This window comes from Rattus norvegicus, chromosome 10, assembly GCF_036323735.1.
Source record: "Rattus norvegicus strain BN/NHsdMcwi chromosome 10, GRCr8, whole genome shotgun sequence".
Taxonomy (NCBI): Eukaryota; Metazoa; Chordata; class Mammalia; order Rodentia; family Muridae; genus Rattus; species Rattus norvegicus.
The window spans coordinates 76150574-76175857 of record NC_086028.1 but is presented as its reverse complement, the minus strand read 5'-3'; the positions used below and the strand labels follow the sequence as shown (position 1 = coordinate 76175857).

General features: G+C 40.4%; 1 long non-coding RNA gene across 3 annotated transcripts in view; it reads right to left on the bottom strand.

The window, feature by feature from the left end:
• Positions 1–21208, bottom strand: part of Rpl35l5 (ribosomal protein L35 like 5) — a 47808-nt gene extending 26600 nt beyond the window's left edge. For all 3 annotated transcript variants that reach the window (XR_005490419.2, XR_001840263.3, XR_005490420.2), the window contains exon 1: positions 21020–21208. This is a non-coding gene — a long non-coding RNA (ribosomal protein L35 like 5). The remainder of the gene's footprint in view (positions 1–21019) is intronic.
• Between the last annotated feature and the right edge of the window lie 4076 nt (positions 21209–25284).

Below are 25284 nucleotides of genomic sequence, written 5' to 3'. Positions count from 1 at the left end.
AGGATTTTTGAGAGTGAATAGGGAAAAAGATTCTTCAAAATGAGGGAAAAATTAGAAATATATGTATCCTTATTAAATATGTTAAATGCAAAATTAAATATGATGTATTGATAACAATGTATTATATTATCTTAGTAACATGTTATTAATATAAGTATAATAAAATACTAATATATGTTATATATTATATATTAACAAATATTATTTATTAAATAAATTAAATATATGTGTTCTTTTATTTGAAATCTGTATTTCTTGTAAAATATTTAAGGAAAGCAGGAGGTTCAGAAGGTATTCTTAATTATTTAAATCATTAAAAAAACAAATAATCACTTTTTGATTGAACAAAAACCCACTCTTATAGCCAAAGCATAAAGTTGGAAAGATGCAGCCTATTTGAAAGCTGTATGAATGACAAAGATTGCTACCTTGTGTTTGTGTGATGGTTTGAATAGGTATAATCCCCACAGACTCGTGTGTTTGTGTGCTTGACTATAGAGAGTAGCCCTATTAGGAGGCTTGGCCTTGATGGAGTAGACATGGCTTTGTTGGAAAATGTGTGTCACAGTGGAGGTGGGACTATGAGGTAATATATGCTCAAACTCTGCCCAGTGAGACACACAGGCTCCTCCTTGCTGCCTGTGGAAGAAGGTGTAGAAATCTTTGCTCACCTAGTACCATGTTTGCCTTCATGAAGCCATGCTTCCCACCTTGACGATAATGGACTGAACCTCTGAAACTGTAACCCCGCCCCAGTTAAACGTTTTTCTTTATAAGAGTTGCCTTGGTCATGGTGTCTCTTCACATTAATGAAACCTTAAGTAAGATGATTTGCAACAACAAAATGAAAAAAATATTTTTCAGAGAAATTAAAGAGAACAAAGTGCAAAAAGCAAGTGATTGTAGAGAAAGCCATTTAAAAAAGTGAAGTACCTAAGAACCCATGGGGGTTGAAGACACCAAGGAAGCAAGGCCTTGTGGACACAACAGGCTGACGCACATGAACTCACAGAGACTGTGACAGCATGCACAGGCCCTATCAGATCCCAGCCAAACAGAATCCCAGTGTTGGGAGGGAAAGGAGATTGAACCCCTTTCTCTAACACAGAACCAATCTTTAATTAACAAACACAGGCAGGAAAACCTGGTTTTCTCCAATGGAGTCTTCCTGAATATACAAACCACATCTAAGGGTAGGCTTCATGTCCTGTGACAAATGACCATCACAAAAAGGGCTCAATGATATTTTTGGATGTTGTTTTGTTTTGTTTGTTTATTTACTGTTTTTGTTTGTTTCTTCTCATAATACTATGTCTGGATATTTTTTTTTAACCTCACGGGGTTTTTGCTTACATGTCCTGGTACCTGATTGTATGTTTTGATGACATTTCTATGGGTGCGAGTGTGTGTGTGTGTGTCTGTCTCTGTCTGTAGGTTTCGTTTCCTTTTTCTTTTATTCTTTTTTTCTTTCTTTTTGTTTGTTTGTCCTAATTATTGTTTATTTGTTTGTTTGATTTTAGTTGCCTATTTTTTTATTAATGAGGGAGGGAAAGGGTACAGAGTTGGATGGGGAGAGAGGTCTGAAGAATCTAGGAAGAGTTGGAAGAGGGAAACTGACCAGAATACATTGTATGAAAAAAATCTATTTTTCATAAAAATATAAACTACAAAAGGCCAATAGTCATATAAAATATTTAGGATAGTTGGTAACATAAATATAAAAATTTAAGTTATGAGTCTTTGTTCTGACTGCAAAATTAGAGAATCCTATGAGCATAAGGAAGTAGGAAAATAGAGAACAGCATTTTTCAACAGTTTTCAAATAGGTTCCACTATCAATCATAATTTTTAATGCAAATACTTTAGCCTAGTCCCAGTCTTGCCTCTGAGAAGTTAGAAATTGTAATATAAAAATACATGTGTATTTATATGTTAACATCTCTGTATGCTCTGTGTTAAATGCATATCAATGATTATGAAAGTAATATTTTATTAGCAGAAACTTAGAGTAATGAACATTATGAGAGGTCATTATGAGAATGACTGGGCAAATTTGGATATTCCTAATAGGGAATATGATGTAGTCATGTTTTCAAATAAGCCATGTTTTTATTTTTAAAGTCCTTAATGAAGATCAGAGGACGATTTCTGCAATGTGACTTTTGAGGGACAAACTCAGGTCATCAGGCTTTGAAGCAAGTGCCTTTGCTCTCTGAACCATCTCACCAGCCCATAAGTGAGCTATATTTTAAAATGTTACTTTGAAAGTATATTCACAAAATAAGCTAAAGTGAATATGTTTTAGAATAACAAACTTGTATTATGTTTTTGTAACACAATTACATATTTCTGGGATTGGTATAGACTTGCATACATACATTAAAATGAAAAGAACTTTAAATGCCATTTTTTGGTATTGTTTGGTTCAGTTGGTTGGTTGGTTGAATGGTTGGTTGGTTGGTTGTTTTTTGAGACAGGGTTTCTCTGTATACGGATGGCTGTTCTGGAACTTGTTCTGTAGACCAAGCTGTTCTCCAAACACAGAAATTTGCCTGTCTCTACCTCCCACTGTCTGGATAAAGTATAACATTTTTAACTGAAAAGGGAGAAACTGGAGCTTGGGTGAGAACACAGTTGACTTTTATTTAAACATTTCTGGAATGTTTAAATCATTATAGCAAGCATCCATTACTCTTACCACTTAAACAATTCATATTTAATAAATATGCTTCAATTAGCACTGACTGGTGAATCTTTTTTTTTCTTTTTTGCTAATGGCTAAGAAAAAAGAGAGCCAATTAATTTTGTAAGATAACTTCTGCATTAGGCTTGGTGGTGAGGAAAGTCCCTTCTTTTCAGTATTACATAAAGTCTGTGGGAGGTGTAGTACCGCAGCACAGCAGGGAGCGTGGCTGCCTTGGGAAGAGAAGTGGGCAGTGTAAAGGCTTGAGGGAGGGATACAGCTAAACAAAGTTGAAGGACAGGTTTCGAAGCATAAGTGAAGTAGGCAGTGAGTTCTATTTTAATGCTTCATTCACAAGAAATAGTATCATCAAGATTGAAAAAAGAAAAACTGCAAAAAAAAAAAAAACCTTCACCCTTCATAATATAGCTGAAGAATCAGAAGAGAGCTTTTGCCTCATGTACTGTCACAGGAAATTAATCTCCTAAGGCATTAGCAAGTTCAGATATCTATATCAAACTCTTCAAGAAATAACTGGTCAAAGGGACTCTACATGGTATAAGATAAACCTCAATTAAGCTATGGACAACAACAGTAGAGTCATCCTGAAGACTGTGTGTGTTTCTGGATGTCCCACAGGCAATCAAAATGGCGGGCAACTAACAGCAGTGTCTAAGGAGTAGCCTTCCTTTGGCAGTAGCAAGATAGAGAGAAGAGTGTGTCCAGAGATAGGCTTAGCCATGATTCAAGATCTCAGAGTACCAAGTATCCAACAATGTCAAATAGTTATTGGACAACTCTGACATTAGTTATTATTGTATTTTCCTTCAATAAAAAAGCTTAGACAATAAATTGCCCATGCATTTTGCAATAGACTAGTGTAAATTCAAACAAATTCTTCTAGAGCTTAAACTCGTTGCATAGGGCATATTTAGATAGGTGATGATAATGTCAAAAGCTTTTCCACTTAAATGCCCACTTTAGCTAGCTGTTCAACTTGAAAGAAAGAACGTTGCCATTGGATGCTGCTATTTGAATGTAAAACATCCCCACAGGTCCATGTATTTGAACATTTGGTTCCCAGCTGGAGATGTAAAGTTCAAACACTGTAGAACCTTTAGGATGTGTGATTTAGCTAGCAGAAATGGACCACTGGGAATGGATGTTGAAAGTTACTATCTACTGGTTCAAGATCAAGCTCTTTTCTATGTATGTAGGTGCATGTGAAGGAGTGGGAGGCAGAGACAGAGAAAGAGAGACAGAGAGACAGAGAGAAAAATTGAGAAAGAGGAGTGTGTTTGTGTCTCTGGGTGTCTCTATGTGTATGCAGTTGCATGTGTATGTAGAGGCCAGAGACCAATAACTCGCGTCTTCACTTACTCTTCCTCTTATTTTTCAGGAAGACCCTTCTTGCATTTTGAACTCATCGATTAAGCTGATCTGGCAGTCAAGAAACTCTAGGACTATTCCTTTCTGCATCTCTCCATTGCTAGGTTTATAGATGTGCATCGTGGAGACTATGTGGGTGCTGGGAATCCAAACTCAGGTTCTCATTTCACCCCACTGAGCCACATCTCCCACCTCATCTGCTTCTTGGTTTGTTAAGACATTAGAAGGTTGGGGTTGGGGATTTAGCTCAGTGGTAGAGCGCTTGCCTAGCAAGCTCAAGGCCCTGGGTTTGGTCCTCAGCTCCGGAAAAAAAAAAAAAAGATATTAGAAGGTTCTCTCATAGGTTCCTGCTGCCAGGAGCTCAGCCACACCTTCTCTGGCCATGATGAGCAGAAACAATGGATCAAAATAAGTATTTCTTCCTGTAAGTTGCTTCTTTGAGTATTTTTCATAGCAACATAAAATGTAACCAATTACACTCTATCATCTCAACCTTAAATCTATGTTATCACATGTGAAGGCATGTTGTAATTATCTATTCAAATTCATAGGAAGCAGTAATCATCTCCCTTTGCAAATCGGCATAATGCAATCTCCTTGTTGCTCTTTTGGTAGTCCATCAAATACAACTTACCTTTATCTTAGGAGGAAAACGGTATGGTCTAGTGAGGTGCTGTAGTCTATATAGGCACTTTCCCTGAAAGTCTGGTCACCTGAGGTCAACCATGTCAACAGCAGAACCCAGGAAAAAGTAGGAGAGAACTAACTCCATAAATGTCCTCTGACCTCCACACACATGGCATGGCATGCAAACCCCACAATAAACACGCAATTCATTCACACACATGTGTACACATGCATGAGCATACACACAGTGCTAATAAAAGATGGACATTATGTATTTGTACCAGACCACCATGAGTATCTCAGAACATGTTTACATCACATGTAATCTTCCTGAGCAATATTTTTAGCATTACCTTTATTTTTCTAAGATCTGAATATCCATGTGTTTATGCGAGACTCCCGGTTAAAATAAACTTTTATCTATTAAGACAATGTGAGACCAATTAAATCACATATATGGTCCATGCTCTATTTTCTATGGATTGCTGGAGAAAGAAAGAACAGGTTTTAAGGTGAAAGATGTGATTGAGAACTTAGTCACTGTGGAGATCTTGAACAAGTAGCTCGGTTATTAAAATCATGTTTCCTGCAATGGCCATGGGCCGATGAATGAAGCTGTGTGGGTTGCTGAGATATGTTTTAGAGATATGATTGGTTCAGCACAATGTCTACAAGATCTATGTCAACTCAAAACCACTGTGCCCCACTTGTAAATATACTTCCTAAGTATTGGATACGTTTTTGAAGAAGAAAGAAGAAATCCATGAGCGAACAGCAAAGACCAGAGCCCTAACCTTCTCAAGCAGTATTGAGACTAAATCATAGGATGAGTGTGGCCGTGCGTGCTTTTCATCCCAGTATTCAGGAATTGGAAGCTGGCGAATCTCTGTGAGTTCAACATCAGCCTGGTCTACATATCAAGTTGCAAGCCTTTGACATCTTGAGGTCTAAAATGTTTTTATTAAATGTTTAAGACTTGAGTGGTGTCCAGACACATCAGTCGACACTGTCTGAAGAGAACAGAAAACACTATATTCAAGCTTTCACTGTTCACAATGACTGGGATGTTGAAGCGATGCATATTTTCAAAGGATTGTCAACACATCTAAGCATACTTAGCCACTATATAACACACCTCTGTATCTTCTAACACATGGTTTATCATCTTGCACACAAAGAAATACATCAACAAGATGAACAGAGAATCTAGCCTAGAAGGAATACTTTATCTCAGATAATTCACAGACACTATTACTTATCCTTGAACCCCAAAGAGCATCGTGTCAGATGGTGTGCATCTCCTAGTTCCACAGTGACTTGAGGAACGGAACGTATATCTCAAACCACTGTCAAGGAGATGGAGAAGAGTAGCAAGGGACAGAAAAAAACAGAATGAGGAGGGAATTTGAAGGGAGAGAATCTGCCTTGTTAAATGAAGGCCAGAGAGTGCTTGCAAACAGACAAGAGTGTAGGGAAAATGGAGGCACATGAGGTGACTGCTCTTTAGGCTCCTCCTTCTACAGGGTGACCTACTCCTTATCTGATTATGAACTTGGCACATGTTAGTATTAATTTCCCATGAACATGAACAATGTGTACCCAACTACACAGCATTCCATAACTTAATTTCCTTAAAACAGCATTCTGAAAATGAGACAGGTGCCAGAAGATTGATTCTAATAATCAGGAGACACTGAGGCAGCCCTAGTTTCTATACTTAATGGCACCTGGAGGGTTTCTTTAGTTGAAAACTGTATGGAGATGACAAATTGAATTTATTAAAAATGATCGAACTAGCAAACTACGATGTGAGGGAATGTTATAAATATAACTGGGAAGTACCAGCTAGACTAGAGCACTGATAATATTTAATCAGCCAGTGTCTAATTGACTAGCTCTGGTCAAATTGCCCTTGGTCCTCGGGACTCTCTTAAGGGCTGTGTGGTGCCTTCAATCATTCTGTTTGTTCCTCTTGTTTGAGAGATTTTCTTAACGCTCAGTTTGTAGGTTTCATCAGAGGACAGTCCTTAAGGACTGACTGCAAAAGACTGAAGACTTGCATAATCTCCAAGGGTAATTTCTTTTCTTCCAATATGTTGTGAAAAAAAACCCTTCTGGCCAGGGCTCTCCAATATTGCTGATACATTTCTACAGCTTAAGTACTGAGATGGGACAGTTTTCTAGGAGCATTTCCTTCTACAGAATTAAGAATTTCTCTACATTCATACCATAATGCTAGGAAATGGAAAGAAAATCAGTTGTTTTTTATTTTCATTTAATTTTCATCAATCTGTTTGTTTTTCTGATTGATTGATTTTTTTTTGAGACAACTTGCAAGAATAGTCCCTATCTATCAAGAAACAAAACTGAACCTGAACTCCCTATTGTATTGTGCACTGAGACTGCCTGTGTAGCTTTTTAAAACTTTGCCTGTGCTACACTCTAAGAGACTGAGAAATTGTTTTCTATTCGGCATTACATGGAATAGACATATTCTTCTACTAGATGCTGAGGTTAACACAGAAATGCAAATTAGATGACCCAATGGTTAAACACTTGCTGTGCAAGCATAAAACCCAAGTTCAGATCACCAGAAACCTACAGCCTTCCTGTAATTCTAGTTTCAGAATGAAGAGGCAGGAAATCCCCAGAGCAAGCAAGCTAGCCATGACAGCCACATCCTGAGTTCTGGATTTAACTGGGAGACCGTGCAACAATGAATGAAGCACAAGGTTATATGATACGGCCTCGAGAAATTAAATCAGCCCAGGGTAGGGGGTTCACAGGACAACTGAGGCAATGTCAACTTCATTGAGAGCAAGTAGACTTTTTATACCTTTATTTAAAAAAAAAGACTATGGTGGCCATACAGTTGTAGTTACGAGATACAATGACATTTGCGAGTTATACAGGGTACACAAGGTTAGTATCTAAGACCAATCGTCCTGTCAAGCTTCTATGTTTCCTAGGCTTCCAAGGGAATAAACAGAGAAGCCCAAAGAGGACTGAACATTTCACTACCTGAGAGATTGCATTGATCTCACACGAACTAGAAGGCATGTGGATTTGAATCTCTAAAACCTCTAACACATGCCGTTCAGGGTGGTAGGGCCAAGTCAACTCCATGATTCCGTGCCCCTGACACTTGGATTTTGCTACTCAAGTAAGATGAGGCAAAACAACAAACAGAACTACTTCACATCGGTGCCTGATATTCTGCCTCCTTTGCCCCTCTTAGACTTTTCTCTTACAGATACTGTTCTTGCCTTCTTTATAGGAACTGACAACATCCTGGAGTCAGAAGGCACAATAAAGCATTACAGTAGCCCAGGGATGCCGGCATGATTTTTAGGTGAAACAGATGGGCAATCAAGGGATTTGCGAGTTCTCTTTTTCTCTCCTTGTTTTCTGAAGGGTTTCTCCAAGTGCAATAAGCAAACTCAACCTTGAAGAATTGGTTTGATGCAGGGCAACAAAGCTCTGCCCTCAACCAGCTTTTCCTGCCCATCCATCCTCAGCAGACCTCAAAGGTGCTGACCCAACAGAAAATCCTCAGCAACTTCAAACAGCAGAAGGGTCCTTTGAAAGCTGCTGAAGGACGCAGCTAGGAAAGGCAAACACGTTATACTTCACTTACCTTATGATGCCCGGTCCTAGGACACGACCTATGAATTTTTTTATACTAAAATCAAGATATTCTACATGAAAAAAATGTTTTTCCATGCATGTCACTAAACAAAACTTATTGAATTAGATATTTTTCAATAGTTTTTAAAATAATAAAATAAACATACTAGGTAAACTCACAGCACCATCACAAAGTCAGATTTGCACGCTTAGGGAATACCATTGACCAATAATTAACTCATTTGCTTCTGAGATTATTGAAATTATTAGTGACACCATTTAGCCACAGAACAGAAAATTTAAGTTTCCCTTAAAATAACTATATTCTCTTATCCTAAAGCAGTGAGTTTCAAAAATCCCTTCTGTCAAGACTGGGGAGAAAGTTCAATCAGTAAAATGCTTGCAGTGCAAAACATGAGAAACTGAATTCAAACTCAAGAACCTACATAAAATGCCAAGCATGGTGATACTCCCAGTGCTTGTGTGTGTACACAGGCAAATCACTGGAGGTAGGGGCTACCAGCCTACCAGGATCAGTGAACCCTAAGTTCAGTGAGACCATCTGTCTCAAACTAAAAATAGATAGATAAATAGATAGATAGATGATAGATAGATAGATAGATAGATAGAGATAGATGATAGATAGATTGATTAATTGATTGATTGATAATACATAGATATACACATAGATAAGGTAGAACATGGCTGAAGTGATCCAATATAGACCCCTGGCCCTCAAACACAGCCATGTACTATTGCTTGAAGACATGAACATACAAGTGCACATATACATTCAAAAAAATAGTCTGATAGACTTTGGTGTAGAACTTTTTAGAAGCCTTTTCTAATCATACTGATGGAAGAAGTACACACCAGACAGGGTGAGTACACACTGATGTAAGAGAATAAGTTACAGCACCAAAGCTCCCTGAGGTGATTTGGGTTGTTGATACTTAAAAATGTAGCTAAGCCGTTGTCTTAGCTAGGTTTTCCTTTTGCTGTGAAGAGATACCATGACCAAGGCAACACTTAAAAAGATAAGCATTTCATCGGGACTAGTGTACAGGTTTAGTGGTTCAGGCCATTATCATCATGGTAGGAAGCAGGGCTGCACGCAGGCATATGTTAAAGGAGACAAGAGTTCTACATCTTGATCTACAGGCAGCAAGGAAGGGCTCTGTTCTGCACTGGGTGTAATGAGCACTAGGCGATCTCAAAGCCCACTCCCATACTGATGCACTTCCTCTAACAAGGCCATACCTACTCCAACCAGGCCATACTTTCTAACAATGCTACTCCCAATAGGCCAAGCATATTCAAACCACCACAGCCATATATTATTAAAAAACATTTCTCATCTGTTCAGGCTTCAATTGCTCTTTACATCTATACATATTCACACACACACACACACACACACACACACACACACACACACGCACGCACACACACACATACACATTATATATATATATATATATATATATATATATATATATATATATATATACACACACACACACATATATATGCTTTTCTTGGGCCCCATTAGAGAAATAAGAAAATTATAAATATACTCAAATTTTCTTCTTTTGATAGAAAATGGGTGGTTTTCTTCAAATTCTAGCAAATAAATAGTTATTCGTGAAACTATAAGCATCAAAATAGAAACATAAGGCTTATGGTCTCCTCATACTTTGAATCACCAAATGAGACAGTTGGGACAAAGATAGAAAATACTCCAGCCTACCCCTGTTTAGACACCTGCTCCAAAAAGAATGACCGCCCCACTCCTAGTCAGATAATTAGGATTTACAGAATATGTCTTCAAATAGCCAGAGACTCTGGCAGATTGGAGAATGGATGAGAACACAAATTAGTGGTGGATAGGCAACAGCCTTCCAGGTGACACCACATTTCCACAGGAAAAACATCAAAGGCAGAGAACGATGCTGAAATTCACATTGCAAACTGAGAAGTGTGTATAAAGCAATCTTGGCGGCTTTTCTTTGGATTTATTGTTATTGCTGATATAGTTTTTATGTTCACCATTAGTTTAGAGTATCATGAGCAGACCCTGAGGAGGGAGATAGGGTGCCAGCCCAGTTTAGTCAAACTAAACCAGATAAATTGCTGATAGAAGCTGGAAACAGGGCTGGAGACGGAGTACATGAAAGTGTTCTTGAGCAATAAATCTAAGAGGGGAATTCAATCTCTATTCAAAGGAGCAGTGAACACCAAGAGAAAACCCACGTGCTCAGTAGTAGAGTATTGGGACAAGTCTCCCATTCAGGGATGAATGCTTTGAACCTTAGGGCTCTTGTGAGATATTGTTATAAAGTGCCCCAGAAGCCCAATAATGAAGAGGCCTGACTGGAAGGTCAAACATTTGCAGCATTCATACCCCGCAGTGCCTACTGGCTCACTCATGAACAGACCTCAGCTAGCTTACTTTGTAAAACCCAAATGTGTTTCTCTCCTAAAATTATCTAGGCCGTAGAAAGCCACTTGTCTGTCTGATGCGCCTTCTCAACCGCTTTATATTAAGCTAAGGAAAAATTTCTGCACATATGCTACCTCAAATATGTCTCGCCACGGCACATATCAATTTCTAATTTTACTCAGCCTTAGTTTTTTTTTAAAGATGGAACCATGATATAAACATGTTTAAAATATATGTTCATTCTTCAATCTCTATAGATAATTTCTTAAAAGTCAATTCTAGGACTTTAGAGACTGAATAGACAAGGCTTTTTCTTGCTTCGACACTACCTTATTCAGTACCTTTCCTCTGAACCCCTTGCATCTATGAAGATGATCACCATGGTAGTTGTAAGATGTAAAATAATCACGTGGTGTATCGAAACTCTGTCTCCGTGGCTCATACTGTCCCCCTTACTACAACTTTCCTCTCCTTCAGGCTCCATCATCTCATGCCCCTGTTCTGCCTCCCTCATGCCGGCCTACAAACTTTTGCTACCCACCCCTCTCCCGCTAGCCAACTCACAAACTTTCATCCACAAGCTCTGGCATACTATATCTAATTTTGAGCAATATTCCCTATCATACCAGAATTAGAACCTAAGTGATTTTTCCCTCCCAAGTTTCTTCTCTATGATGGTACTTTTTCTGCCAATCATTTTTTTTAAAAAAAAAAAAAAACTTCCCTCCCATGATGCATTATGAGTCCACAGTAGTGCCAAAGCTCACCCAGAACCCTGTCCAAGAGCCATAGTTCCCCATACTCATCACTGCCACCAACCCACACAAGTAACCTGGACAACAGCCATTCTTTTTCAGTTGTCCCCACAAAGGACTGTGGAAGGACCTTCCAATCCCCTTCTCTAATCGGGAGTTCGTATCCAATACAGCCTTTTCAGTTTCTATCTCAGAGTGAGACATTTTTTGTTCCATGTTATCCAACTTGGGTGCCAAATTCCGTACACTGTGCCAAATCTCACTGTGACTGGTCGGCATGTTCCTCTGTCTCTGGTCTGTGTTTCTTAACTCCTCTTGCCTTCCAGGAAGATTTATTTTGAAACACAAAATAATTTCTAGCAGCAAGGATCATATATTTAAACACATAAAATATTGGATTTTTTATTATAAAAATGGCAAGACTAGACCACATATAATAAGAATACACTTAATATTTAGATTTCTTATGGTATGCTAGAAGTTTATAAAAATGTAGGTGTGTGTGTGTGTCTATGTGTATATGTGTGTCTGTGTACATGTGTGTGTGATACTTGCATATGTATGTGTACATTCCTAAATGTATGTCCACATGTGGAGCCCCATATTTCACATAGTTGCTGTACTGGCTGATTTTGTGTGTCAACTTGACACAAGCTGGAGTTATCACAGAGAGAGGAGCCTCCCTTGAGGAAATGCCTCCATGAGATCCAGCTGTAAGGCATTTTCTCAGTTAGTGATCAAGGGTGGGAGGGCCCATTGTGGGTGGTACCATCTCTGAGCTTGTAGTCCTCGGTTCTATAAGAAGCAAGCTGAGCAAGCCAGGAAGTAACACCCCTCCATGACCTCTGCATCAGCTCCTGCTTCCTGACCTGCGTGAGTTCCACTCCTGAGAACAGCAATGTGGAAGTGTAAGCTGAATAAACCCTTTCCTCCCCAACTTGCTTCTTGGTCATGATGTTCGTGCAGGAATAGAAACCCTGACTAAGACAGTTTTGCCTTCCTCTATCACTCTCCATGGCTAGTTTGTCAGTCTGTCTGCTTATTTGTTCTATCTAAGCAAACTACTCTGCTGGACCCGGAGCTCATAGATTCAGATTTGCTAGGCAGTCATCCTATTCTGGGGATCCCGTCTCTGCCTTTTAGGTGCTATAATTATAGGTAGCCACCATGCCTGCCTGGGTTTTTTCTATTGAGCGCTGGAGATCTGAACTCCTGCCCTGACACTTCTACACCACGTGCTTTAGCCACTGAACCATCTCCCCATCCCAAATTCTTAGATTTTTCAGGTAAGATCCATGCCCTGAGAAAGAAGGCCTGTGCCACTTATCCTGCTGAAGAAGGGACATCACAGATTACGACCTGAATCAAGGTTATTATTATCAATCACCAATAATCAAGACCATTATTATCAAAGACACGTGGAGATGTACCTAGTGTCCAGAAAGGGTATGTGCCGAAGGGCTGGAACACGAGCACAGGAGAACAACGTGGCTCTGCTTCAGTGTCAGGGCAGCAGATGATCAGTACAGAGGGACACAAGAGAATAGTCAAATTAGCAATGAAGAACCTAGCAGCTCTCCAGTAGCCACTGCTTCCTTTTGTCTCCTTCACTCTTCTGTGATAATTGGATTGTTGGAATTAGAAAAAAAGAATTCTTTTGACATTCCATGTTCACAGGCACAAGTGTGACGCTGATAGCAGTTTTGAGGATGGGCAGCAGGGCTCATGGTGGCCCTGGTTCTATGTGTGTTTGAGTGGGGACCTGCTATGTATGGGTAAATCAGAAACAAAACACTAGGGAAGGAAGCTAAGTGCTATACCTCTCTATCCCAAAGCCTATAACCCTAAGTCCAAAACATTGTGTAACTTTCCAAAATAATATCACCAGCTGGGGACCAACTGTGAAAATCTGTGATCCTGTGAGGGAACAGTTCGCGCTCAGACATCGCAATAAGCAATAGAAAGTTTAACTACGACAAAATTAGAGAGAGAATGAGTATTTATTGGAGAGCTCTCGGGTAGTTCACATAATCAATGAGATGGCTGGAGAAACCGGACTGAGGCTGGCTCTGGATAACAGGCCCGCACTAAGATGCTTGAGCCAATAGAATACATAACATTAACATTTGTTTTCATAGTATTATAGGGAAGAGACTAAAGTATGTAAGCTCTAATCTTACACCTACTCCTTGGACAGAATGAAGGAGGCTAGAATACCGACTTCACTTACAGCGCCCAAGAACATAGCATAGCCGCGGAGCAGCCATTTTTCAACAGTTAATTGCAATGCTATTACCAAAAGCAGTTCAACGCTGTGTAATGGATGCTGAGTTGCTGAACACAGCAATGCCTCATGGCATCGCCCAATATATTTCCATTCTTCTTTGTTATTCTTCCTGCTCATGGGTTCTTCAGACCACCAGGAAGTGCCACCCTGCCTACAAAACACTCCCCAGCATTCCTGCAACAAGCAATAAGGACATAAAAAAAAGTGGAGCTGTGGCCTTCTTTGTCCTACCTCCATGTGCTGTAACTTAGGCTAAACCTATTGGGTCCCTTCTGTCCCTGGCCACAAATTCAATGCTCGTCAATTTCGACAAGTTCTCCTTAGAAGGCTTTTCTACTCCACTGGAGATTCCTCCAGGAAACGTGAGAGATCTTCTACCTCAGCTACATAGATCTGCTAGCTGGGCCAAAGTCTCTCTAGCCAGCCTCTTGAAATTCAAGACCACATTTTAAATATGTCTCAAGAGTACGTGGGAAGGAAACCTGCGGGAAATGGGATGGTCAATAAACTGTAAATTAGCAGGGAGGAGAGGAGAGCTGCACAGGAAGAGAGCCCTTGAGATTTGCAGCGCTTCTTTTTAAGGCTCCTGATAAGAAATTAGGGATGCTCTGTGGGGAAACTACACACGGCCGATTCTGAAGGTGGTTCAAAGGACCAGAGGAAACTGTCTCTGAGCTTATGCCGGTCCAGGAGTAGATTGCGTCCCCACCAGAAGCCCTAAAGGTCTGATGGTGCATCCAACAGAGGGCAGAATGCTTTAAAGGGAGGTGCACACTAGTAGGAAAGGAAGAGTATCCGTAACCTAAAGCTTGTCTGATTGCACCTTAGAAAGTGTGAAGGCAAGTTCCTCAGTAAGTTTCTGTATGATTTTATTATGAAATTAAAAAGGAATCAAAGGAAGATCTTATATGATATTTTAATCTAAATGAAAAATAGGCTTAAGACATCTAAAAGTTGACTTTTAGAAAAATTATATCCAAAAAAATTGAGTTAGAGGCTGGAGTGATGGAGTGAGGACGTAGGAGCACCTGCTGCTCCTGCAAAGGGCTGGAGTCTGGTTCTCGTCAGCCATATTGTGCGTCTCACAGTCACTTGTAACTCCAGTTCAAAGGGTCTAGCACCTGCACGCGCATGCGCTCTCTCTCTCTCTCTCTCTCTCTCTCTCTCTCTCTCTCGCGCGCGCGCGCGCGCGCGCGCGTGCGCGTCTCCACAGGTTTACCTGTGGGAAGGGAAGCTCGTTTCCCTAGATAACCACAAAATTCAATTCCAGGTCCTCTGGAAGAGTGGTCAGTACTCTTAACCACTGAGTGGTCTTGCCAGCCCCTAACGTGTGTTTTCAATGTAGCAAAATGAATATTAAAAAAGAAATAATTGCTTTCTATACAAAATGTTGTTGTTTTGCACACTTGGTCCAGCGTCGTCTTGGTGGTAAAAGCATTAACTTGATGTAGAACTATTCTGTATCAATTATTTTCATATCTTAGTCCTATTACTAAAACTGTATTTTTGAGAGTTTTACTATATAGCTTAGGCTGACTTTAGATTCATGGTCTTTTTTTTTTTTTAATTTTTGTGTAAATGGTCAAGTTCAGTAATTGAGTTTTAAATCTTAAACTAACCTTGTAATTCTAGGGTAAATACTCTAGGACCCGATGCATTTTCCCTTTTAAATATTGTTGGATTTAGCTTGCTACTATTTCATACATTTTTATGTCTGAAATTGGCAATATTAGTCTGGAGATTTTTCTTCCTGTAGTTTGGTAGGAGGAGCGTTCTGATCTAACAGAATGAATTAGGCAGAATTCCCATCCCCTGTATTCAATTTTATGGAACAGGCTTTGTAGAGTTGAATTATTTTTATTTTAAATGTTTCATAGAATTTGCATGTAAGACCAGGTAAACCTTAAGCTTCATTTGTGGAAATCTTTTGAGCTACAAATTTAATGTCTTTTGTAGATATGGCACTCTTCAGAGTACTAATTATTTTTTGAGTGGCTTTTAGCTATTTGTGTATTTCCTTGAATTTATTTATTACATATAATTTATCAAATTTACAGCCATTAAGTTGACAGCTTTTTTTTAGAGGTTATTTACAGGATGTAACTGTGTCTCTCAGTTGTGTCTCCCGTCTTTTGTCCTAGTAGTGGGTGGCGGGATATTAATCACTTCTGTTTGGAAATTTACCGAGACCGCTCTTGTTTATCTTCAGTCTTGATTTTGCTTTTGTTTTCTGTTTCACTGGTTTCTGCTTTGACCTTCGTTCTGATAACTTTGGTTTATTATTGTTATCGTTATTTTAACTATTTCTGTGGTGTGTGTATGCGTTTTTTGTGTGTGCATATGTTTGTGTGCGCGCGCTTGAAGAATAACCTTTCCGTGACTCATCATAATTCCTAAAACTTTCAGTCAAATTGCACATGAGCAGAGCAACCAGAGCTTCCCAATGACCCTACTGACCTAACCAGTTCTAGGATACAGTAGCACCCGTTACTGTCACCTAGAACTTCACAAGCTGGGATGAAGCAAACCAGAAGGGATCTAACAAGGGGATGTTAGGTGGCACCACCCAAGGCACTCAGCCGGCAGGCCTCATCATTTGTGTTTACTTCTGTTGCTATGACAACTGCCCAAAGTTCCGAGTATATGATCCATCACAACTGAAAAGCCAAGGAGACTAGAGCAGCTTTGTATGTGGTGGTCGGGACTTGGTTTTTTGTTTCTTTTTCTCCTTCGTCTTCTTGACCGGAAGTGGGTCTGGTGAAGAAGATGTTAATTAGAGTAAGGTCTCTAGCCAGGTGCTGACAACGTCTAACATGTCTGCGACTCCAGACCCCTATGTATGCTCCACGAGGACAGCATGGAAAGCTCTGCTCTCATTCCTCCCCCTAACGGAAACGGTGTTTCTTCAGCAAGGGTTGGAGGAACTATTTTCAAGTGAGGAGGAGAGTTATTTACTTCTTCTGTGGTCAAGAGCAAAATTACCAAAAAGCCAAAAGATGGCGGATAACATGACTCTTACAGTTCTACACCATTGTAGGTATTCAATACCTGGAGCCACTGGCTGGAATATCGACAGAGGGACTGATTCTGCCCTACCTCTAAGTTTCTTGGCCCCGTAGCCCACTCCTAACCAGGTCTCAAGCAAGAACTTAGCAGCCGTTTCTGCAGTCACAAAAGCAGCGACAAGCATGGAGGATTTCTCATCTTCCAAACCTCTTGGAGACACAGCATGTTGCTTTTCCTAGTTCAACATAGGCCAGCACTAGAGAATCTTAATATTTGCTCACGAAGAGAAACTTTCACAACTAAACTAAATAGATTATCCATAGACCCAAACCCCTCTGCCTTATCTTGCGCTCTCCCCATGGTTCTTCAAGGCTTGAGATTTCTGAAATATTAGATAGCACAGTAATTGCTCGGCTCGGATTTCCTTCTCAGCATTTCCTCATGCATGACTGTTTCGGTCCAGAGGAAGCAAAGCACACTTTGATTTGAATTTAACTGATGCATATTTCCTAATAAATTCTTTAGTGGAAATAAACACAGAGGAAAAACGGACAGAGAGCTTGAGCCAGCCGGCTATGAAGGCTGCATCCCCATTCGCCCTTTCAACAGAGGAGAGTACTAACTGGAAAATCGCAGCCGTTAAGTGATTCCAGACATGCTTCCTAAATTTGGGGTTCCAAATGCTACCATGAAGCTTTGCCACCCAGTCTGTCAATTAATTTCTCAAGCCCAAAGGGATTTGAGAGAAGATTAAGCCATATGCTGTTGATTCATTTGCTCTTAACTCCACAATATGCTGCTTGGAAAAGAAGATTCGGTAGGTTAAAAAATAAAATAAAATAAAATAAAAAAGACAGGGAGGAAAAAAAAACCTTTGAAGTGCTTTTTTAAATACTATTAAAGACTTATTCGCTCCATAATAGGAAAGATGATTTTCCCAAATGTAATTCAAGTCTAATCTTCCTTAACACCTTAAACCAGAGTTAAAGTCGGGAACATCTGTGTTTCCGCTGCCTGTGTTCAGCACGCCTCTGGGAGGCTCAGGGTATGCAGGCATTTCTAAATTGAGGATTCTAGTAAGTCCATCAACCCTCTGGGGGGAACAGCTTAGACCAGTGTTGATGGCATTACATGCAAGCTCATGTACCCTGCACCTCTTTCACCAACATTCTTCTCCATCGTTCTGTAAGTTATTTACATTTGTTACATAAAGATGCCGTTCACACTTGATCTTACATAATCTGTTTTGAAACGTGCTTGTTTCTATTTATTTTTAAAGGTGTCTATAGTGACATTTCCATACGTGCACATGATGGACTTTGGCCATAGTTGCCTTGTCTATTGCTACATCGACATCTCTAATAATCCCCTCCAGTTTCAAATTCCTTTGCCTTTGGAGACAACCTATAAGAGGAAATTTGGGACACTGACTCTCTGAAGCTTTATTTCACTTAACGTCATGAGCATAGTTCCCTCCGTTCTTTTTGTTCACTTGTTAGTTTGTTTTTACTTGGATATTTTATTTATTTACATTTCAAATGTTATCCCCTTTCCAGCTTCCCCTCCCCTCCCCCCTCCCACTTACCCACTCCCACCTCACTGCCCTGGCATTCCCCTACACTGGGGAATCAACCCTTCGCAGGACCAAGGGCCTCTTCTCCTATTGATGCCAGACAATGCCATCCTCTGCTACACGTACAGCTGGAGCCATGGGTCTCTCCATGTGTATTCTTTGGTTGGTGGTTTAGTCCCTGGGAGCTCTCAGGGGCAGTGAGAGGCCTGGTTGGTTGATATTGTTGTTCTTTTGGGGTTGCAAACCTCTTCAGCTCCTTCAGTCCTTTCTCTAACTCCCTGTGCTCAGTCTGATGGTTAGCTGCAAGCATCCTTAGCTGTATCAGTAAGGCTCTAGCAGAGCCTCTCAGGAGACATCCATATCAGGCTCCTGTCAGCAAGCACTTCTTGGCATCAGCAATAGTGACTGGGTTTGGTGGCTGCATATGGGATGGATCCCCAGGTGGAGCAGTCTCTGGATGGCCTTTCCTTCAGTCTCTGCTCCACTCTTTGTCCCTGTATTTCCTTTAGACAGGAGCAATTCTGAGTTAAAATTTTGAGAAGGGTGGGTGGCCCCATCCCCCAAACAGGGACCTTATCTAACCTCTGGATATGGTCTCTACAGGTTCTCCCTCCCCTTTGTTAGCTAATCTCAACCCTGTTGGCTCCTGGGAGCCTCTTGTTTTCCTGGCATCTGGGACTTGCTGTTGGCTACCCCCCAGTGCCCATCCCCCATTGCTACAGACCTCTGTTCAAATTCCTGACCCTCTGTATGTCATCCCATTTTCTTCTCATGCCTAGTCCTGCACCCCCTTTTTCTCCTCTCCCACCTCTCTTCCTCCCAAGTCCCTCCCACCCTCTACTTTCTTTGAGTATCTTGTTCCCCCTTCTAAGAAGGACTGAAGAAGAAGGTCTTCCTTCTTCTTGAGCTTCATATGGTTTGTGAATTGTATCATGAGTATTCTGAGCTTTTGGGCTAATATCCACTTATCAGCGAGTACATACCACACTTTTTCTTTTGTGACTGAATTATCTCACTCAGGATGATATTTTCTAGTTCCATCCATTTGCCTATACATTTCATGAAATCATTGTTTTTAATGGCTGGGTAGTACTCCATTGTGTAAATGTACCACATTTTCTGTATCCATTCCTCTGTTGAGGGACATTTCAGTTCTTTCCAGCTTCTGGCTATTTTTAAATAAGGCTGCTATGAACATAGTGGAGCACGTGTCCTTATATTTTGGAGTATCTTTTGGGTATATGCCAGGAGTGGTATAGCTGGATCCTAAGACCATAGGTGAGACCCCTTTCACTCCTATAACTGTCCAAAGAAGAACCAACCAGGAGAACACAGGGCACAGGAACCTCAGAGCAGCCAGGCACAGGATCCTTCAAGTTCCCATCTGCAACCTGGAGCTAAGGCTGTCCCACAGCTCTCCATACTCAAATCCTGCCTCGAGAGAGCTGGTATCCTAGTTGTGCTCTTACTCCTAAGATCACAGACTCATAGGCTCACAAGAGGGACAAGCTCCAGTCAGAGACAGAAAGACCAACTAACACCAGAGATAGCCAGATGGCAAGAGGCAAGTACAAGAACCTAAGCAATGGAAACCAAGGCTACTTGGCATCATCAGAACCAGTTCTCCCACCACAGCGAGTCCTGGATACCCCAGCACACTGGAAAAGCAAGATTTGGATTTAAAAATCACATCTCATGATGATGATAGAGGACTTTAAGAAGGACATAAATAACCTCCTTAAAGAAATACAGGAGAACACAGGCAAACAAGTAGAAGCCCTTAAAGAGGAAACACAAAAATCCCTTAAGGAATCACAACCAAACATGTGGAGGAATTGAACAAAACAATCCATTCTTCTGACACTAGTGTGAGTTCATTTTTTTGGAGACTGGATAAAACTCATGTGTGTGTGTGTGTGTGTGTGTGTGTGTGTGTGTGTGTGTGTGTGTGTAAATGTATATTCATTAATAAAAAACAGACAGTTATGGAAGTTTTTGAATGTGACCTTGTGACCAACGGTAAAATGCATTTTTCGGTGTTTTTAGTTTGAGGAGTCCTAGGAGCCTACACAGATACAGAGATGAGAGAACTGGTCCTCTAGGCTTAGATGGCATCTTGCTCACACCAGGCCAGGCACTGCTAAGACACTGACTTTGGACTTAAGTCAGTGTTCTTACCACTGTGGCAGTTAATTCATGTATTGCATTTGATAAGTAATGTCAAAGCTGGTTTAATAAGATTTTTTTTAAGACTGGAGAGAGAACTCAGTCACCAAGGTGCTTGTTATGCAAATACCAGGACCCCCGTTGACATAAAAAGTTGGATGCCAATGGTTAGTGTCAGTGCTAAGGAGACAGAAACAGGCCAAGGCTTGCTGGCCAGCATGCCCAGCCTAGATGCCAAGATGCAGGATCTACTAAGGCACTGTCTCGAAACACAAGGTAGATGTTATAGGAAACACAATACCCAAGTTTGTCCTCTGCCCTGCCTCTGCATGTTCATCTATGGTCTTGTGCACCTCCCAATCCTCCATGCGATCAGCTTTGAGTAGTAAAGATTGACCTCAAAGAAAAAAATTGGAAAATTAGTATATAACTCAGAAGTTGGCAACTGGGTGAGATTTCTTACCCTACAGTGTGCAGGCAGGTCCAGAAGAAAACTTCCCATTGTCACAATTCAGAGAGTACTACTGTAACCACAGAGTGAAGGATAGCGTAGCAATGTTGGCAGAAAGCCCACAGTGTAAGAAGTAGATACTGTAACAAACGATTCTTGGGTCCAGGATCTTGACGGAGGTGAGGCTGAGGAACACTGAATCTGAAATTTGTTTCCTTGGTTTCGTCGATAAACAAAGGCCGATTCACAATGGTCATTCACACAAGGGGACCAGAGTTCTTATCACACTGTCTTAAATCATTCAGTTCATCGCTCTGGTTCTAAACACTATTATTTAACCAATGTACTTTGCTTACATAGATAAACCCCTTAATTGTCACTTAATTACCACTCAATTCTTTTTCTTGTAATTAACTCACTTAAATGTCTTACTAAGTAAGAACAACGCTAAGCAAATGAGGTGATTAGTGTCTAATTATCAGTTACTAAAGATTACCACAAATGACTTACAAATGACTAGCTTCTTTACCACCACTGGGAATTTCAATTGTTAACCTTAAGTAATTGGCTACAATTTGTTTGGTATGGTAGAACCATAAAATGCATGATTCTTAGATCTGAAGCAAGAAACTCTAGTCACTTCTAGAGAAAAAGTCATTTAGCAGTAGGATTTGGGGATTCAGGATATCCGGCCTCCATCTGGCAGCAAAACCTAGACTGAAGAGTGGAGTCTTCAGTCAAAAAGGAAGAGGTCCTGAGCTTAGGCCCCAAGGTTTATGCTTATCCTAACCATTAATGCTGATTGAAAAACTACACCTTAAACTGAAGATCAGGTATCAGAACCAAATGCCCACTCTTGTTCATGATGATTTCGCCCATTTTACAGGTCAAGGAAATGAGTCCAGGGAAGTTTCTCTTTTGCTCAAGGATACACAGCAATCAAGGAACAATTCTCACCACCGTCTATACCACAGTTGCTTCATCAATCCCTTGGCAACAATGACTTCTCTCTAGAAATCTCAGATCAAAGCCTATTGTAGTATAACAAAATCAACATAGGCTTACTTCATGGGTGAATTTACTTAGCTTGTAAGTTTATAGTGGTGACTTTCATAAAGCCCACCCTAGCCTCCAAGCCTGCACCGCCTTTAAATCTGTTCCATACTGTCTGCAGATCAAAGTATGACTTTCTACTCTACAGACGATTTTCTGCATAACTTTAGATGCAGTCATATTGTGGTGTTAAAATGAAAAGGTCCTTGCGGGCTCATATATTTAAATACTTGGTTCCCAGTTGGTGGAACTCTTTGGGAAGAATTAGAAGGTGCGGCTTTTTTGGAGGATATATAACTGGGGGTGAGCTTTGAGGGGTTTTTTTTCTTGAATATATTATGTATTTACATTTCAAATGTGAACCTTTTTCCCCCTCTTCCCTATCCCCCTTCCCAATGCCCCTGCTTCTATGAGGATGCTCCCACTCTCACCCAACCCCTCCCACCTCAAAGGCCTGGCATTCCCCTATATTGAGGAAATGAGCCTTCACAGGACCAAGGGCTTTTCCTCCAACTGATGCTGGACAATGCCATTCTCTGCTACATATGTGGCTGGAGTCATGGGTTCCTCCATGTGTACCCAATGGATGCTGGTTAAGTCCCTGGGAGCTCTGGGGGTCTTGTTGGTTGATATTGTTGTTCTTGTTGTGGTGCTGCAAACCCCTTCAGCTCCTTCAGTCCATTCTCTAATTCCTCAACTGGGGTCCCCTTCTTCAGTCCAATGGTTAGCTGCAAGCATCCTCATCTGTATCAGTAGTGCTCTAGCAGAACCTCTCAGGAGACACCCATATCAGGCTCCTGTCAGCAAGCACTTCTTGGCATCAACAATAGTAATTGGGTTTGGTGGCTACATATGGGATGCATCACCAGGAGGGGCAGTCTCTAGATGACCTTCTCTTTAGTCCCTGTTCCACTCTTTGTCCCTGTATTGCCTCCTATGAGTATTTTGTTCTCCCTTCTAAGAAGGGATGAAGCATCCACATTTTGGTCCTCCTCCTTCTTGAGCTTCATGTGGTCTGTGGATTGCATCTTGGGTAATTCGAGTTTTTGGGCTAATATCCAATTATCAGTGAGTGCATACCATGTGTGATTTTCTGTAATTGGGTTACGTCACCCAGGATGATATTTTCTAGTTCAATCCATTTGCCTATGAATTTCATGAAGTCACTGTTTTTGATAGCTGAGTAGTACTCCATTGTGTAGATGTACCACATTTTCTGTATCCATTCCTCTGTGGAAGGGCATCTGAGTTCTTTCCAGCTTCTGTCTATTATAAATAAGGCTGCTATGAACATAGTGGAGCATATGTCCTTGTTATATGTTGGAGCATCTTTTGGGTGTATGCCCAGGCGCAGTAAAGCTGGGTCCTAGGATAGTACTATGTCCAATTTCCTGAGGAACTGCCAGACTGATTTCCACTGTGGTTAAACTAGCTTGTAATCCCACCAATAAGGGAGGAGTGTTCCTATTTCTCCATATCCTCACCAGCATCTACCATCACCTGAGTTTTTGATCTCAGCTATTCTGACTGGTATGAGTTGGTATCTCAGGGTTGCTTTGATTTGCATTCCCCTGATGACTAAGGATGTTGAACATTTCTTTATGTGGTTCTCAGCCATTCAGTATTTCTCAGTTGAGAATTCTTTGTTTAGCTCTGTACCCCATCTTTAACTAGGACTGTTTGATTCTCTGGAGTCTAACTTCTTGAGTTCTTCATGTATATTAGATATTAGTTCTCTATCAGATGTAAGATTGGTAAAAACAAAACAAAACAAAACAAAACAAAAAAAAACTTTTCCCAATCTGTTGGTTGCTGTTTTGTCCTATCGACAATGTCCTTTGCCTTACAGAAGCTTTGCAATTTGCAATTTTATGAGGTCCCATTTATCAATTCTACATCTTACAGCATAAGCTACTGGTGTTCTCTTCAGGAAATTTTCCCCTGTGCCCAGGTGTTTGAGGATCTTCCCCAGTTTCTCTTCTATTAGTTTGAGCATGTCTGGTTTTATTTGGAAGTCTTCTGTCCACTTGGACTTAAGCTATGTACAGGGTGATAAGAATGGATCAAGTTGCATTCTTCTACATGCTGACCTCCAGTTGAACCACCAATATTTGTTGAAAATGCCATCTTTTTCCACTGGATAGCTTTAGCTCCTTGTCAAAGATCATGTGACCATAGGTGTGTGGGTTCATTTCTGAGTCTTCAGTTCTATTCCATTGATCTACCTGTCTGTCTGTGTATCAGTACCATACAGTTTTTATCACTATTGCTCTTGCTTGAGGTCAGGGATGGTGATTCCCCCAGAAGTTTTTTTTTTTTTTATTGAGGATAGTTTTCACTATTCTGCGTTTGTTGTTATTCCAGATGAATTCACAAATTGCTCTTTCTACTCTATGAAGAATCGAGTAGGAATTTTGATGGGGATTGCATTGAATCTGTAGATTGCTTTTGGTAAAATGGCCTTCTTTACTATATTAATCCTGCCAATCCATGAGCATGGAAGATCATCCATCTTCTAAGATCTTCATCAATCTCTTCCTTCAGAGGCTTGAAGTTCTTGTCATGCAGATCTTTCCCTTGCTTGGTTAGTCACACCAAGATATTTTATGTTATTTGTGACTATTGTAAAGGGTGTCATTTGCCTAATTTCTTTCTCAGCCTGTTTATCCTTTGAGTAGAGGAAGGCTACTGATTTGTTTGAGTTAATTTTATACACAGCCACTTTGCTGAAGTTGTTTAGCAGGCTTAGTAGTTCTCTGGTGGAACTTTTGGGGTCACTTAATTATACTATCATGTCATCTGCAAATAGTGACATTTTGACTTCTTCCTTTCCAATTTGTATTCCCCTGACCTCTTTTTGTTTTCTAATTTCTCTGGCTAGGACTTAAAGTACTATATTGAATAGGTATGGAGGGAGTGGGCAGCCTTGTCTAGTCCCTGATTCTAGTGGGATTGCTTCAAGTTTCTCTCCATTCAGTTTGATGTTGGTTACTGGTTTGCTGTATATTGCATTTACTATGTTTAGGTATGGGCCTTTAATTCCTGATCTTTCCAAGATTTTTATTATTAAGGGGTGTTGAATTTTGTCAAATGCTTTCTCAGCACCTAATGAAATGATCATGTGTTTTTTTTTCCCTTGAGTTTGTTTATATAGTGGATTGTGTTGATAGATTTCTGTATATTGAACTATTCTTGCATCCCTGGGATGAAGCCTACTTGATCAT